Source organism: Haemaphysalis longicornis, unplaced genomic scaffold, assembly GCF_048455015.1.
Source record: "Haemaphysalis longicornis isolate Haplotype H1 unplaced genomic scaffold, Haemaphysalis longicornis Haplotype H1 scaffold_3, whole genome shotgun sequence".
Lineage (NCBI taxonomy): Eukaryota > Metazoa > Arthropoda > Arachnida > Ixodida > Ixodidae > Haemaphysalis > Haemaphysalis longicornis.
The window spans coordinates 50,714,474-50,727,125 of record NW_027526335.1 but is presented as its reverse complement, the minus strand read 5'-3'; the positions used below and the strand labels follow the sequence as shown (position 1 = coordinate 50,727,125).

Sequence of the window (12,652 nt, the reverse complement as noted above, 5' to 3'; positions counted from 1 at the left end):
CACACGCAGAAAACGCTTCATGCTTTCCAGCTTGCTTGATTTCTTCTTAAAATCTACCTACTTAGCTGAGCGGTCGTCATAGCTAACAATGTTGATCGGGAAAACAAACAAGAAGTTAGGGAAGCCCAGAGCGGTGCGGTCCCACAAATTTTCTAATCCCCTACTAATAATAGATGAGGAACTTGGGGCACCTCTGTATTTGTTTGAGCCCGACGCTTCGCGTATGAAGCACAGAGCACCCGACGACACGGCCGGCCCCGACTACTCGTGAAGGCAATGTAGTAGCCACGGGAGCTCGGGTAGGAAATCTCTGGTATTTAGGAGTCGCTTTAGGGAATCTCTAAAAGCACAGTGGCATAACGGTAAAAATCAACGCCGAGGCAACTCTGGACAATACAGATAAATAAAGGGCAGATTACACACAAGTTTAATTCGGAACTTCGCCCGCAAAACAAGGACACAGGGAAGCGCCGGCGCACGCCGCTGGCCATCTTCCGAATATGACGCTACTTCCAGTCGCTGCCTCTCAATTTCTCGCTCTTCCGGCGATACGGGAGGGAGCAGTGGGCGGGGCATAAGGTCAACTTTACCGACCAATACCTCTGTCCCCAAGGTAAAAATGACGAAAAAAAATTTACAGGCATAAACGAACCAATCTAATAAATACAAAAAATATATTTTTACCCCAATCTAAAAGCACTTCAGTAGCCCTATAAGGAGACTGTCTCTGACTGGCCTTGCCCCGTGGGATGAATCGGGCGCCGCTCCAGCTCAGAGGGTAGGATCTCGAGTCTTATCCTGGCATTCTGAGTCCTTCCTCCACTCGAGCTTCCAGTGGAGGAGGTCCTTGAAATCGATTTCCCCGTGCATAAGCATTGCGGCATCCTCCCCTCAGCAGAGTGGAGGGAGCAAACGGAGTGGATGAGCGGCTCAGAATACGGCCCTAAGTTAGAGTGCGATTTCATTCCCGTCCTGTTCCGCGTGGGACGGTGTCCAGACTATGTCTACTGGGGTGAGGGCGAGATTCTTGTGAAGCATTTGGAGTGCCAGGGATGAAATGGTGCCCTGGGAAAATTTTGAACCACGGTTCCGTAATCTCAGAGAATTGTGGGGGCGTGGGGCTTTTAGTCAGTGGTACGGCTATTGCTGCCTCTTCCGCCGCGGCTGGATTTTTCGTACGGATGGTTATTGAATGCAGTGGTGGTTCGTCAGTGCATTTAGTTACAACGATTGCGAAACATGTTTTCTGTAGGTATTCGGCCGCATCTACGGACAGGAGGTTTGGCCTGGAGGGTGTCTTTTTTGTAGGTACTGCGCATTAAGTTCTCTTTTGTACTGGTGGTGTGCTGGGTGCATCTGCTTCGGCAGTGGTTTTATGGTTAGATTGTCTTTTATTTCTAGTGGAATGGTCTCTTAGCTATTGTAGCCGGGGGGCTGATTCTGAGCTTTTTATGTCTACCTGTGTAGGGTTTGGTGAGACGGACTGTTTTATTGGTTAAATGTGCTTCTATTCATTCCTCGCAATTGTTGTATATGCCTAGCTCACCGACTCTGGTGTTAGAAGTACTTAATGGTATTCGCAGTGCTGCTTTGTATGCTTTTCTAATTAGTGTATTTATTTCTTTCATTGTTTCGGTGCTTAGATGGAGGTAGGGGGTGAAATAGGTAATTAGGCTGATTACAAATGCCTGAAACAGGCGAATGTGGTGTCGCTCCTTAACGGGGTTATGCAGACAAAACACAAGCCTGGTTCATTAAAAAACTTGCCTCGTTAGAATCATACTGACACCTCTTTTAGCGTTAAATTCACTCACATAAGCTATATAATTAACAAAAAAGGGAATGGACACGTGACCACTAGCTCATTTGCCGTAACAGAAGCTATGAGGTCATATGTGCCAGCGCTGCGATTGGCTGAGGCCTGAAAAAGCAAACGCAAATTAGGCAGGGCTTATAAGCGTGCCTAACGAGCTATTTGCGCTTAAATTCATGCGCAATATTTTTATAACAGGGAGAATGGTGGGGTAAACAGTGTGAGTTCAGCATAGAAGCACCGATGCGTACTGGTACTGCGTGCGCTATGCTTGTGTTACCTGCACAGCACTACGGCGCTTTGGGATTGTCTCAGACGACACTGGCCGGTTGGCGGAAGCGACGGTGTCTTACGTGACGATATTCTTCGAGGGAACACCATGTTTCACGAAACAATGATTTTCCACCTTAACAAAAACAAGCCAGGTTCAAATACGGTCAAAAACAAAGCAAATGCAGAAAACAGTCCGCCACGGTATGGTGGAACCATCTAGGTGAACTAACTGTAAACAAAGCTCCGTAGCAGCTTGAAGACAGGCTTGTGATGTTATTGCAGATGTCATGAAAAGACGCGATTTGGAGGCAGAATCAACGTTTTAACCTAAATTGATTAATTTCTCAGTGAATAAAGCATCGTTTGCTTCCGGACAAGCGCTGGGGGCACTATAAAACACGAAATCTTTTGAACAAAACGAATTGGTATTTTGTCTGCATGGCCCCTTTATGTCCTCTTCTTTACACAGGCCGACGGCAGGATGCGGCACAGCCGCGTTTAAAACGCAAAGGCGAGCGTTATCTAGTGGTGTTGTACGAAACCCGCGTCGGACGAAACCGCAGCAGCCGCAGCAGCGCCCATAAAAAAAAAAAAAGAGAACACGCAAAGACAGCTTCGCCTTATAGGACGAAAATTATGAGAAGAAAGCGTATTTGTGTAGGGCGTAGTCAATAAAACGTAGCGTACTTCCTGAGACGTGGTGGGTGGAAAAGAAATAATTGCAATGTGGTGTCGCCGGTTTTGCAAAACGTCATCCCACAGAATGGCAGTGCATGTAGTGAGGATCTAGCTGTGAGTGATCTTGTATTCCGAACTATGGTAGAAACAATGGGGTAATCTGACTGCTGGCTGTCCTGGTCTGTTCGCAGCATGTCAGCCACTTGATGCTCTATGAGAACTCCCGTCACTTTTTTTTTCGATTTCTCGGTAAGGCCAGTACTTAACGGTGAGGTCTAGAGTGAAGATCAGTGTTTTTTCAAAGGGGTATTGGCTAGGAAAGAGTGTAAAATAGAGGGAATCATGCTGATGTAACAATTGATATTCAATTCGCAGTACCAAAGGTTCCCTGTGCTCAAACATTGTTAGCATAAGAACAACTATTTCGACTGCTTGAGTAAGCGTTATTGTAGCACTGATTACACCTTCACGGAGATGGGTGCCGTATTCAGAAGGAATGAACAAAGACCAACGTATCTTTCTCCCAGTGACTGAGGGGACAGCAGTGTACAAGTGACATGCTATTATAGCATATATATTATATGCTGAACATTTCCTACGGCGCAACCTTTAATGGCAATAATCTCAAGCGGAAACGCGTAAGCGAAATTCGGTTCTTTTATGGAAGGCTTTCAGCAGATGTAAAGAACTTATTTCCGCAAAATAAAAGAAAAAGTGGGAAGTAGCAGACTGTTGAAATGGCATGATGAAAAACAGGCAGGATTTTTTGTTTACGACGTCCTCCTATGTTATATTGCTGCTAACAGGCAGCACGACTCCTTGCATATTGTGCACTTGGGAGTATTTTTGTGGGTGCTGTACCTTGTCAAACCATGTTTTGCGACGCCGACCACGCTCCTCTGGAATAAAAGTTGGCGCTACAAGTTCACACTGATGCATGCCAATGAGCAGCACTGTTTTCTATTCTTTTCAGGCAGGAATTAAGATTTAAGCCCATATAAACGCGCAGAACGGTCGCAGAACACTTACCTTTAAGTTTATTGTTCCTAGCACGAGCCGGGGTGTGAGATTTGTACCGTGGAAAATGTAGGAAACAACTGGCCCAGTGAGGCTTCCAGCGACAGAGCTATATGCGGAGCTAGAGAATGTACCCTGGGTATGGTCTGACCTTCACGGAGACAGGTTTTCTAAGCCGGGACCAGATGGGCTTGTGTTTGCGGCAAAACGCTGTCAGCTTTTTATCTCTATTTGGCGGTTAAGCGACATTCCGTCCCGAGTGTGGCCTCGTGGCTGTGATCAACAGTTTCTCATGGCCAGATCTGAGGCTGTGACATGCCATTGAAACTGCGTTAACGGTGAAAGGAAGAATGAAGTAACAGAAAAATCCTTGAAACCTGCACAGCTGTTGAACAGCATAACTTTTTGACAGGAATGTGGTTGGCGAGGTCTGTTTTATTTTCATGGTTCATTTATGGTCATAGTTCCCCGCGCTTCGTCTGAATATGTGAGCCATTATCATTAACCTACTCGGAATTTGCGCGAAGGCTGAGATTTTCATTCTAGCAAAACGTTGTGCTGCCACCTGAGCATAGCTGGTGGAGGTAGCGGCGGAAGTTTTAGGTAGTTCTGTAACTTTTAAAAGCAAGGCCTTTTTAATACTTTCTCTCAGGCACGGCTGCTGCTGTTATGGTATTGCTTGGACGCACCGCTGGGTTCCTTACCACATCACTAGGTGGCGCTTGAGCTTTGTGGGGAAGTATTCACAGAATGATGGGGTATGCATGGTCTGCGGAGAAGAAATAGAAACTATGCAATATTTGGCTTTTGCACCTTGAGAGTTGCTGCTGTGCTATTACGGCACCACGTACACACCCAACGTGGTTACTTTCGCAACGATACGCTGGCAACTTAAGATTTAAATTTCCAGCTTTTTATACTCCGGTAGTACCAATATACCCCGAGATACAGTTGGAGCATGAGAAATGCTAGCGTTGGATTTGTATAAGCGGCTAATTAAATATTTGTTACCCTTTGAAGTGAATTGCTTAGAACTCTGAAAGTGTTGTTTGCATTAAAATCTGATATATGTAGTTGAGATAAATGAGGAAATTGTGGTTGATCCTTCTGTCATAGGAATCGGTAAAACCAAAAAGTGAAATGTGCCTTCACAGGTGTATTTGAATGTTTATTGTGCATCGATATGAACTTGCACATCGCTATTTATATTTAGTCGATGTGGCAATGTTAGACGCATCAACATTAGACCCTGGATTACACGCGCCGAAGGATTGCGTAAATCCGATTAAAACCTTAGGCGTTCGCAAACCGTGCGGACGAAACCGAACGGGTTGTCAGCGAATGGTTTGGTGAAGTCACAGTGCGGTACAGCGATAGTAGCATGATTTGCGGGTCGGCAGCAGTCGTGTGGGTGTTCTTGGTGAGCGAAGTCTTGGTGACGGGTCTCTTCGGCAAAAGCGCGACCAAACTGGTTCTGCTGCGTGGCGTGTACGCCAGACGCGTGCGTTGCGATGAGCTCAGCTTGTGGAACGCGGCGGTGGCGTTCCACAAGCTGAGCGGCGTTCCGCATAGGCGGCGGACGAATAAACACAGTATAACCATTGTTTTGGTGCTCTTTGCCCTAGTTGGCATTGCGCAATAAACATCCAACCATCATCATCATCAATAAACACAGTAGCGTCCGCTGCTATACGCCGCCCTAGCGAGGCGCCAACTATCAGCGCTCATTAGCATCGTGACGAATTACTTCGCTTCACCTCTCCTAGATGGCACAACGATCTGAATGGACAAGTTAGAGGGTAGAATATAAGGTGCGTTCATACAGCTATCGGGGCATGACTTCATGGCTCAGTCGGTAGAGCGTTTCACACCTTCCGTTGCGGCCAGCGCGTGATCATGAGCTCGAAACTTGGCGCCGCCGCGTCAATGGAACTTTTTCTGGTTATGTCATTCCCGTGACGGATATGACGTCGGTGAGGTTTGTGTACCCCGGCATAAAACACTTTTGTGTTAAAATTATAGAACAGCCTAATTCAGCATTAGTTAGTTGAACATTTGGATCCCACCACTACACCACCATTCAGGACATACATAACGAGAGGCAAATATTTGAGTGCAGGCACCCGCATAAAACAAATTTGCTGGCACAATGCGACATTGATTATTTTCTGTGACTGTCCGTTTATTTCTTTGGGGTAGCAGCACTAAGTAAACACATTCTAAATGCATTTTATGAGTGTTGTTATGTTAGCTGCATGATACTACATTTCCGACTATTACATACTGAGTACCGGATTCCCGCTTTTATGCGGAGAAATCACTATTTGAAATGTGTATCATCATGCATTACAACATTGGCTAACGTTATTCCCGAAAGCATTCATTTGGTCTCTGATCTGCTAACTCACGCATAAAAACGATTCTTAACAAAGAATGTAAGGAATACCTGTACTGATGCTCACTAGATTATGTATTCTGAAGCGGTACTTATGTAAAAAGAATTGGGGCAGCTTGCACTGGTTGTGCAAGGCTTAAAAAACAGCACAGCTTGCGGCCCCCGTCTCTTCGTCGGAGACCCGGCTGTTGCACCTCACATGGGTTTCCGGACGTGCCGCTGAAAGTTCTCCACGACTGGCATGCGCGTATAATTTTGTCCTCAGGTTTTCACATCTCTCGAAAAGTGGCCCGCGTTAGCCCGCGATAGAACCCAAGGAAACCGGCTTCGCGAACTCGGCGTCTGTAGCGCGAACTGGGCGCGAACGCTCGTGAACAGGCAAGGAGAACAGCATGCTAGAGATAGTGCCTCGAACGCTGGGAAGAGTGTTCTCGAAGGTCGAGCTGGCTGAAGCCGGACGCTACTTACGAGGCGGACGGTCACATGTGCTCGGTATTTCTTATTTATATTTTTTTTCTCGTAGCGCTACACGGCGGAACTAAAAGGTTAAACAGCACTTCTGGCTAAATATTCCTTTTCTAAAGAAAGAAATTGGTCGGCTCACTGCCTCAGCGTCCCGAGTTGTGCTCCGGCGTCATTTCATGAGCTCTAGCCTTGAAAAAAAAAACGCTCTTTATATCAATGATGTCAATTCCAATTTTCCCGATTAATATTGTAAAGTAGATAGTTGGACGACATACTGCCGCGTAAGGTAGCACGAGTCGAGCAAGTTGGGGACACTAACCAACTAATTAAGTAATGCCGTTTCGGGAGCGCTACGACTTCGTTGGTACGTTTTTAGAAACCAGTAGGAATTCGTATTATAGTAGTTGCCAGGAGGTGTTTTCCCAACGTTGATACCATGTGCGATTTGTCTCAGTAGCGCGAAAATGCAGTTAATTTTATTATGTATGCTCCACTTACAGTATACATCTTGGTTTATTTGCTTTGGTCTGGGGACTAGGGAAGTGAGAACGGTCACAGACTCTTCTTTTATTGACCCAGGACGAATTGATTGTGGCCGCAACTGTAGCGGCCTCCATATCCAAAGCCCTGCTTGTCTTACCAGTTAATTTTCTAAACAGTTACATCATAAGATTGCCAAGACGTCTTTCAAATTGTGTGGGTCCCGTCTGCTCATTGTGTGTTTTCTGTTGTTGGAAGCTGGGCTTTAATTTTAGTGAGCTGGTTTCTATGTGGAACTACTTCACGCGTACAAAGTGAGGGGTTATTCACACAGACTGGCTTGCACTCTAGAATAGCCTTTCTTTTCACTGCTGGTAACATTGGTGAAGTGTCATTCCTATGGCTATCAGTATTCGAAGATCTCATACAAGGCAAGATGAATATAGAACCAACCCTGCTGCTCGAACAGTACTTTAGTGGAAACGTTTTATGTCATTCATATCTTTTCACAGAATTTAATTTTTAGAGCTATTCCAGGGGCTGTTTTTGTTTTTGTGCAACGAAATTTGTTGGGGCATATGCATTATTTTTGCTTACAGCTATACTTAGAAGCGGATATAAGGTTCACAGAACAACATGGACTGTAGGGGCGGAGGTGTAGGCAAAGTGCAAAACATTTTGCATTCAGAACTCTCATGGGACTTGCAGAATTTGTCTGAAGACTGGTGTTGCACGTATCTCCGGTAACACGGCACTTTTAAATTTTTTGAACGGAAAGGAACTCATAAAGAAGTAATTTAACTGCTGTTGTGCTATACATAAAGCACCTCAAACATCATGGGACAATGGATTTGAAACCACGCTTCTTTGAAACATCCTTTACTCGTAGGTTACATTAAGCCAGTCTCACAACAGCACTCTAGAAAGCACCTAATAGAGTACAGGAAACATTTTTTTGTTGTGATAAAGTGTGTAAAATATAATGATCAAAATTGATTATATTATTCGATTATTAAACGAAACATCTCAAAGCTAGAAAAGCTCGTTTATATTCAGGCCATGGAGGCAGCTAAGAGAGACACCTTCCAGAATCAGAACAATGTCATTGATAGTGTACGCTGATGATATTTTTGTGCCCACTGGCATCTTTTGCAGCATCCCCCCCCCCCCCAACAAAACGAAAAAAAAATGTTTAAATCAACTACTGCGTTATGAAAGGGGTATCATAATCAACTAACTCATTTAAAACCATTGTGTGACAAAAATGTTCTTGTTCTTTTCTTAAAAGAACATTAGGCTGGTACAGTAATTGCTAAACATGCTTGCTAACATTTCTTTTAATTTTTTTTTCTGAATAATACTTTTTGTGCTTCCCCCTGTTTAAAGTACTCAAACCTTTTTTTTTCTGAGATAGTATGGCAGAATTTCTTGTTATAGTGTTTGCATATTCAATTGGCGTGCTAAACTTACCCGTACCTCGACTGCCTACATATTTTTTAACATTTTCGCATTTATTAACAGGACGTCCCCCCGACAGTTTTACTTTGGGACCTCCTTCTGTACTAATAACTACGTGCAATGTGTGTGTACCGAAAAATGTTTAATAAAATCCTTGAAAATCCTTGAAACTAAGTATTTTCGAGGATTAGGTATGTTGAGAGAAGAAAATGGTAGCGTAAATATTGTCTGCAAGCAACACATCGTGGATTCGCCGTCTGCGTTGTCACTTCAGGATGGGGTCATCCTCCTCCTCGCTGTATATTTTATCTTAAACTTATGATACTTATGTGCTTTTGAAAAGTTCTTGGGACCTCTACGGACAGCTCTTGGGAAGTACAAGCCATTTGACAGTGGCCCGGTGTCATTTAGGTGGGATTGTGTTGAAAGACTTGAACTGGTCCGCTTTACTTCAAGTTTTCAATTATTGAGAAGTTGAAGTCTCTCATGAAAGACTTGAAGGGGTCCGGTCTCAAGTCGCGGTTTAAATGACTTGTAGATGCAAGTGGCACGCTAACTGCAACACCGAAGCCGCGCTTTCCTTTGCGATTTTTCACCATTGGCACAAAGCGCAGGCTGCCTTTGCAGCTATATAGGTAATGTAGCTAAATGACCTGCATTGTAACGCTTTTACTATTCAAGTGTAGCTCATGAAAATTTTTTTGATGGCAGTGCTGCTGCCGATGTATGCAAACGTGACCGTGCTTCTTTACACAGACGGCTTCGGGCTTTATTGATCAATTTTTGTACTGTATCTGTGCTGACACCCAAGCCCTAGAAGAACCGTAAATGTGCGTAGTTGACTTGAACAAGTTTCCTACTTTGAACAAATTTGCATTTCTTGCTTGATAGAAGCAGTGCTTTGGTCACAAGAACACTGACATCAAGATAGGGGGGTTTCGATTATAAACTGTGAATTTTAGCTTTTAAGTAAAATGTTCGGGTTGAAAAAAACGCTTTCAAGAACGCTTGGTAAAATTGGTCACCTGTATGTTTCAACGCTGGCTTGTTTGGTCCTTTAGGATGTGTGACTTGTTATTGCTGGAATTGATAGCGGGTTTATGTTTTGGCAGCTTGTTGTATTTTAAAGTGGGTAACATGCTCCCAGCTATCTCGCTTGTAAAATTTTGTAATTACCACACTGGCTTTTATGACACTTTTTAGATGAGTTATTTTACACAACTACAAATTGACGGGGCAAGTCACGTGCCTCAAGTGAAACGCCTTCTCAGGGCGCTTATAAAGTCACTTTTGGCTACAGTTAGCTTGATATTGGGCCTACGTTTGGGGTTAGAAAATGTACTGTTTTTAATATTCATGGTTTAATTGTAGTATATTGCCGCATTCTTTTGGCAAGCCTTCACGTGAAAATGTTTTATCCTTAATATTGGCTCGCAGCGCTCTTTTGAAACATGCTAGTACCAAATATACTCTTGTAGGTCTAGGGGATGTCTGTGTATGACTTGTTTTTCGATCGTTTCCTGCAATTTAATAGCCAGCTGTATTTTTTGAACAGTGATGAATAAGCGTGGTGAGAGAGAGAGAGAGAGAGAGAGAGAGAGAGAAAGAGAGAGAGAGAGAGATAGGTAGATAGATAGATAGATAGATAGATAGATAGATAGATAGATAGATAGATAGATAGATAGATGGAGAGAGAGAGAGAGAGAGAGAGAGAGAGAGAGAGAGAGAGAGAGAGAGAGAGAGAGAGAGAGAGAGAGAGAGAGAGAGAGAGAGAAATATTATCGGGGGATGTTGGTGAAGGCACCGGCCCTGGAGGAGGGATGGGGAGGGGGGGCGGGAGCGGCGGTAAACCACCGTTGACTGTAGCTGAGAATAACCTTAGTTTTAGAGCAATTTTTTTCGCAAACACCCAGGTGTCTGAGGCCCTAATTATTTTATTTTGTGCTGTGTGTACATCCGTAAAATGTGAGTGGACGCAGTGTGTGGTGCAGCGCTAAACCACACGGACACTAGCTATCTATTGTTTTTTAGTGCTTACATGCTCAAACTAGTTCTGCAAACCACGCTAGAGAATTGGCTCCGCAAAGAAACCGAATGTCCGTCAAACACACACAAAAAAGCAGCAAGTTAAGATTTTACAACAAAGATGTCAATGGCGCTATGGAAGAGAACGTCTGAAAAGGTAGAACAAATGAGTAAAGAAATGATTGCAACAACTATTGCGGAAGTAATTACGTGGTGGTTAATAAAAACGAACGGTGTGGCTCTTACGCTTCTACGATCATTTACTACCCACAATTTTTACCTTTGTAAGGCACGCACGTAAGCATAACTACACCTACACACGCCGCAGGCACGCAGCCGTACCATCCGGCTGGACACCAAGCCTCTCGCATCTGTCGAGTTGATAGCAGCTGTAGATGCCGCCGTGCAAGCACCGTGTAATGTCGACGAATTCCCCGCGGAATTCCATGCGGAGCGCCTACTAGGCGTTCAAGGTTCGGCAGCCCATTGTCCCAATTAGCCGCCCCTTCCCCCCTCCTCTTTCAATTGCTTTCAGAGAAGGCAGCAATGTACAGGACAATACCCGCTTCTGCAATTTGGTCGAATTCCACGCACGAAGCGATGCCGATGTACACGAAGGGGGTGCCACTCATCTGACAGCACCGAGAAGTTTTGCTAGAAAACTGGACGAGGAGATTTAATTAAGGGCTACTCCCTAGTAGGTGTTATGCAAGGCTTTTCTTTGCGAGATTTTGTGGATTAATTTGTGCCAGTCGTGAAAATATTGAGTGCCGGGGGGGCAAGCTGTTGTAGGGAGCGCTGCGTTCACCCGACATTTGCGTCCAGAAAAGTAACAGTAATGGCAAGCGCAGCTAGCGCTAAACGGGCAACAAGAAACATCTCTCGTGACACTTGGGACCGCCTACGTGATTTGAAGGCGAACGCCTGGCGTACAACTGCGACGGATACCTTTTACATACTGGTCCACCCGGCGAAAAAAAGAGCCACGCAATTTCGCCTTCCTTACTCCATCTAATTCGTCTTTATCCATCTGAATGAATCTGATTCTACCTTAATTTTGACCTTAATCAACCATAATTGACTCTAAGTCACATTAACGCCCCTTTGATCCCACCTTACTAATCATCACTACCAAAAACCATTAGTCAATCTCAATCTAACTTCATCCAGCTTACTAATCAGTGCTCTCAATCACTGATATTCATTCACGCTAATTACTGATCACTCTAAGTAACTGTGATATTCATTAAATGCCTTTCATACATGGCTGGGCTGCTTTGTTTCGCTCCTGCCTTTCCTTGGGTTTTTGTACCATGCAGGTCGACGGCGAGATCATTCAATTTCACCTTCCAATGAGGCATATGAGGCTTCGCTTTGAAACTCGTGTTAAATATTTTTTACGCGCGGAACCTAGTGCTCTTCTATTCCGCCTACGCGCGAGTGATTGATGCACTCTGTAACAGATGACAATTGTCATACGAAACTCCCGTTTATGCAACGGGCTGTCAGAAAGGCACGCCGATGGAGCCACGACTAGCCGCGGTGGTGGTTCTTTTGAGCATGTGACCACATGAGGGGCTGTTCCTGACGTGGCGGCACTGACCTTTTAGTGCGAAAGCCTTAGGTGTTCGATTAGCGAAAAAACAACGGAATATGTGAAGCGATATGCCTAATTTCCAATAGGATTTGACGGTTCTCATACGCGTGCCTCATAAAGAAAATACGAGGAGCACACCCATTTGCTGCAGCGCGTTTCGTAGCGTGTGCTTTGGAAATAAAACAGGCATCTATAGCCCGGCCTCACCCAGAGGCGTTCAAGTCGCTGTGTCGCACTTAGTGCGGGTGATTCCTTCCCTTCTACTCCACTTTGCGCAGAATGCGCAGGAACACTCAATTACACACTAAAGATTTCACATTTGCTACATCACAAGAAGTGCTTACAGATGTGAATTTTACTTTGTATATTTAAAGTTCGCTTCGAAGTGTCCATTTCGAGCGAATCCTGATAGGCTGAAAGCATATATACGACCCGGATGTGACGAAGCAGA

At 44.6% G+C, this 12,652-nt stretch overlaps 1 protein-coding gene across 1 annotated transcript in view; it reads right to left on the bottom strand.

The window, feature by feature from the left end:
• Positions 1–3,984, bottom strand: part of LOC144174439 (cytochrome P450 2A5-like) — a 44,856-nt gene extending 40,872 nt beyond the window's left edge. The window contains exon 1 of the mRNA XM_077703155.1: positions 3,794–3,984. The gene's annotated coding sequence lies outside the window, so the exon portion shown is untranslated. The remainder of the gene's footprint in view (positions 1–3,793) is intronic.
• Between the last annotated feature and the right edge of the window lie 8,668 nt (positions 3,985–12,652).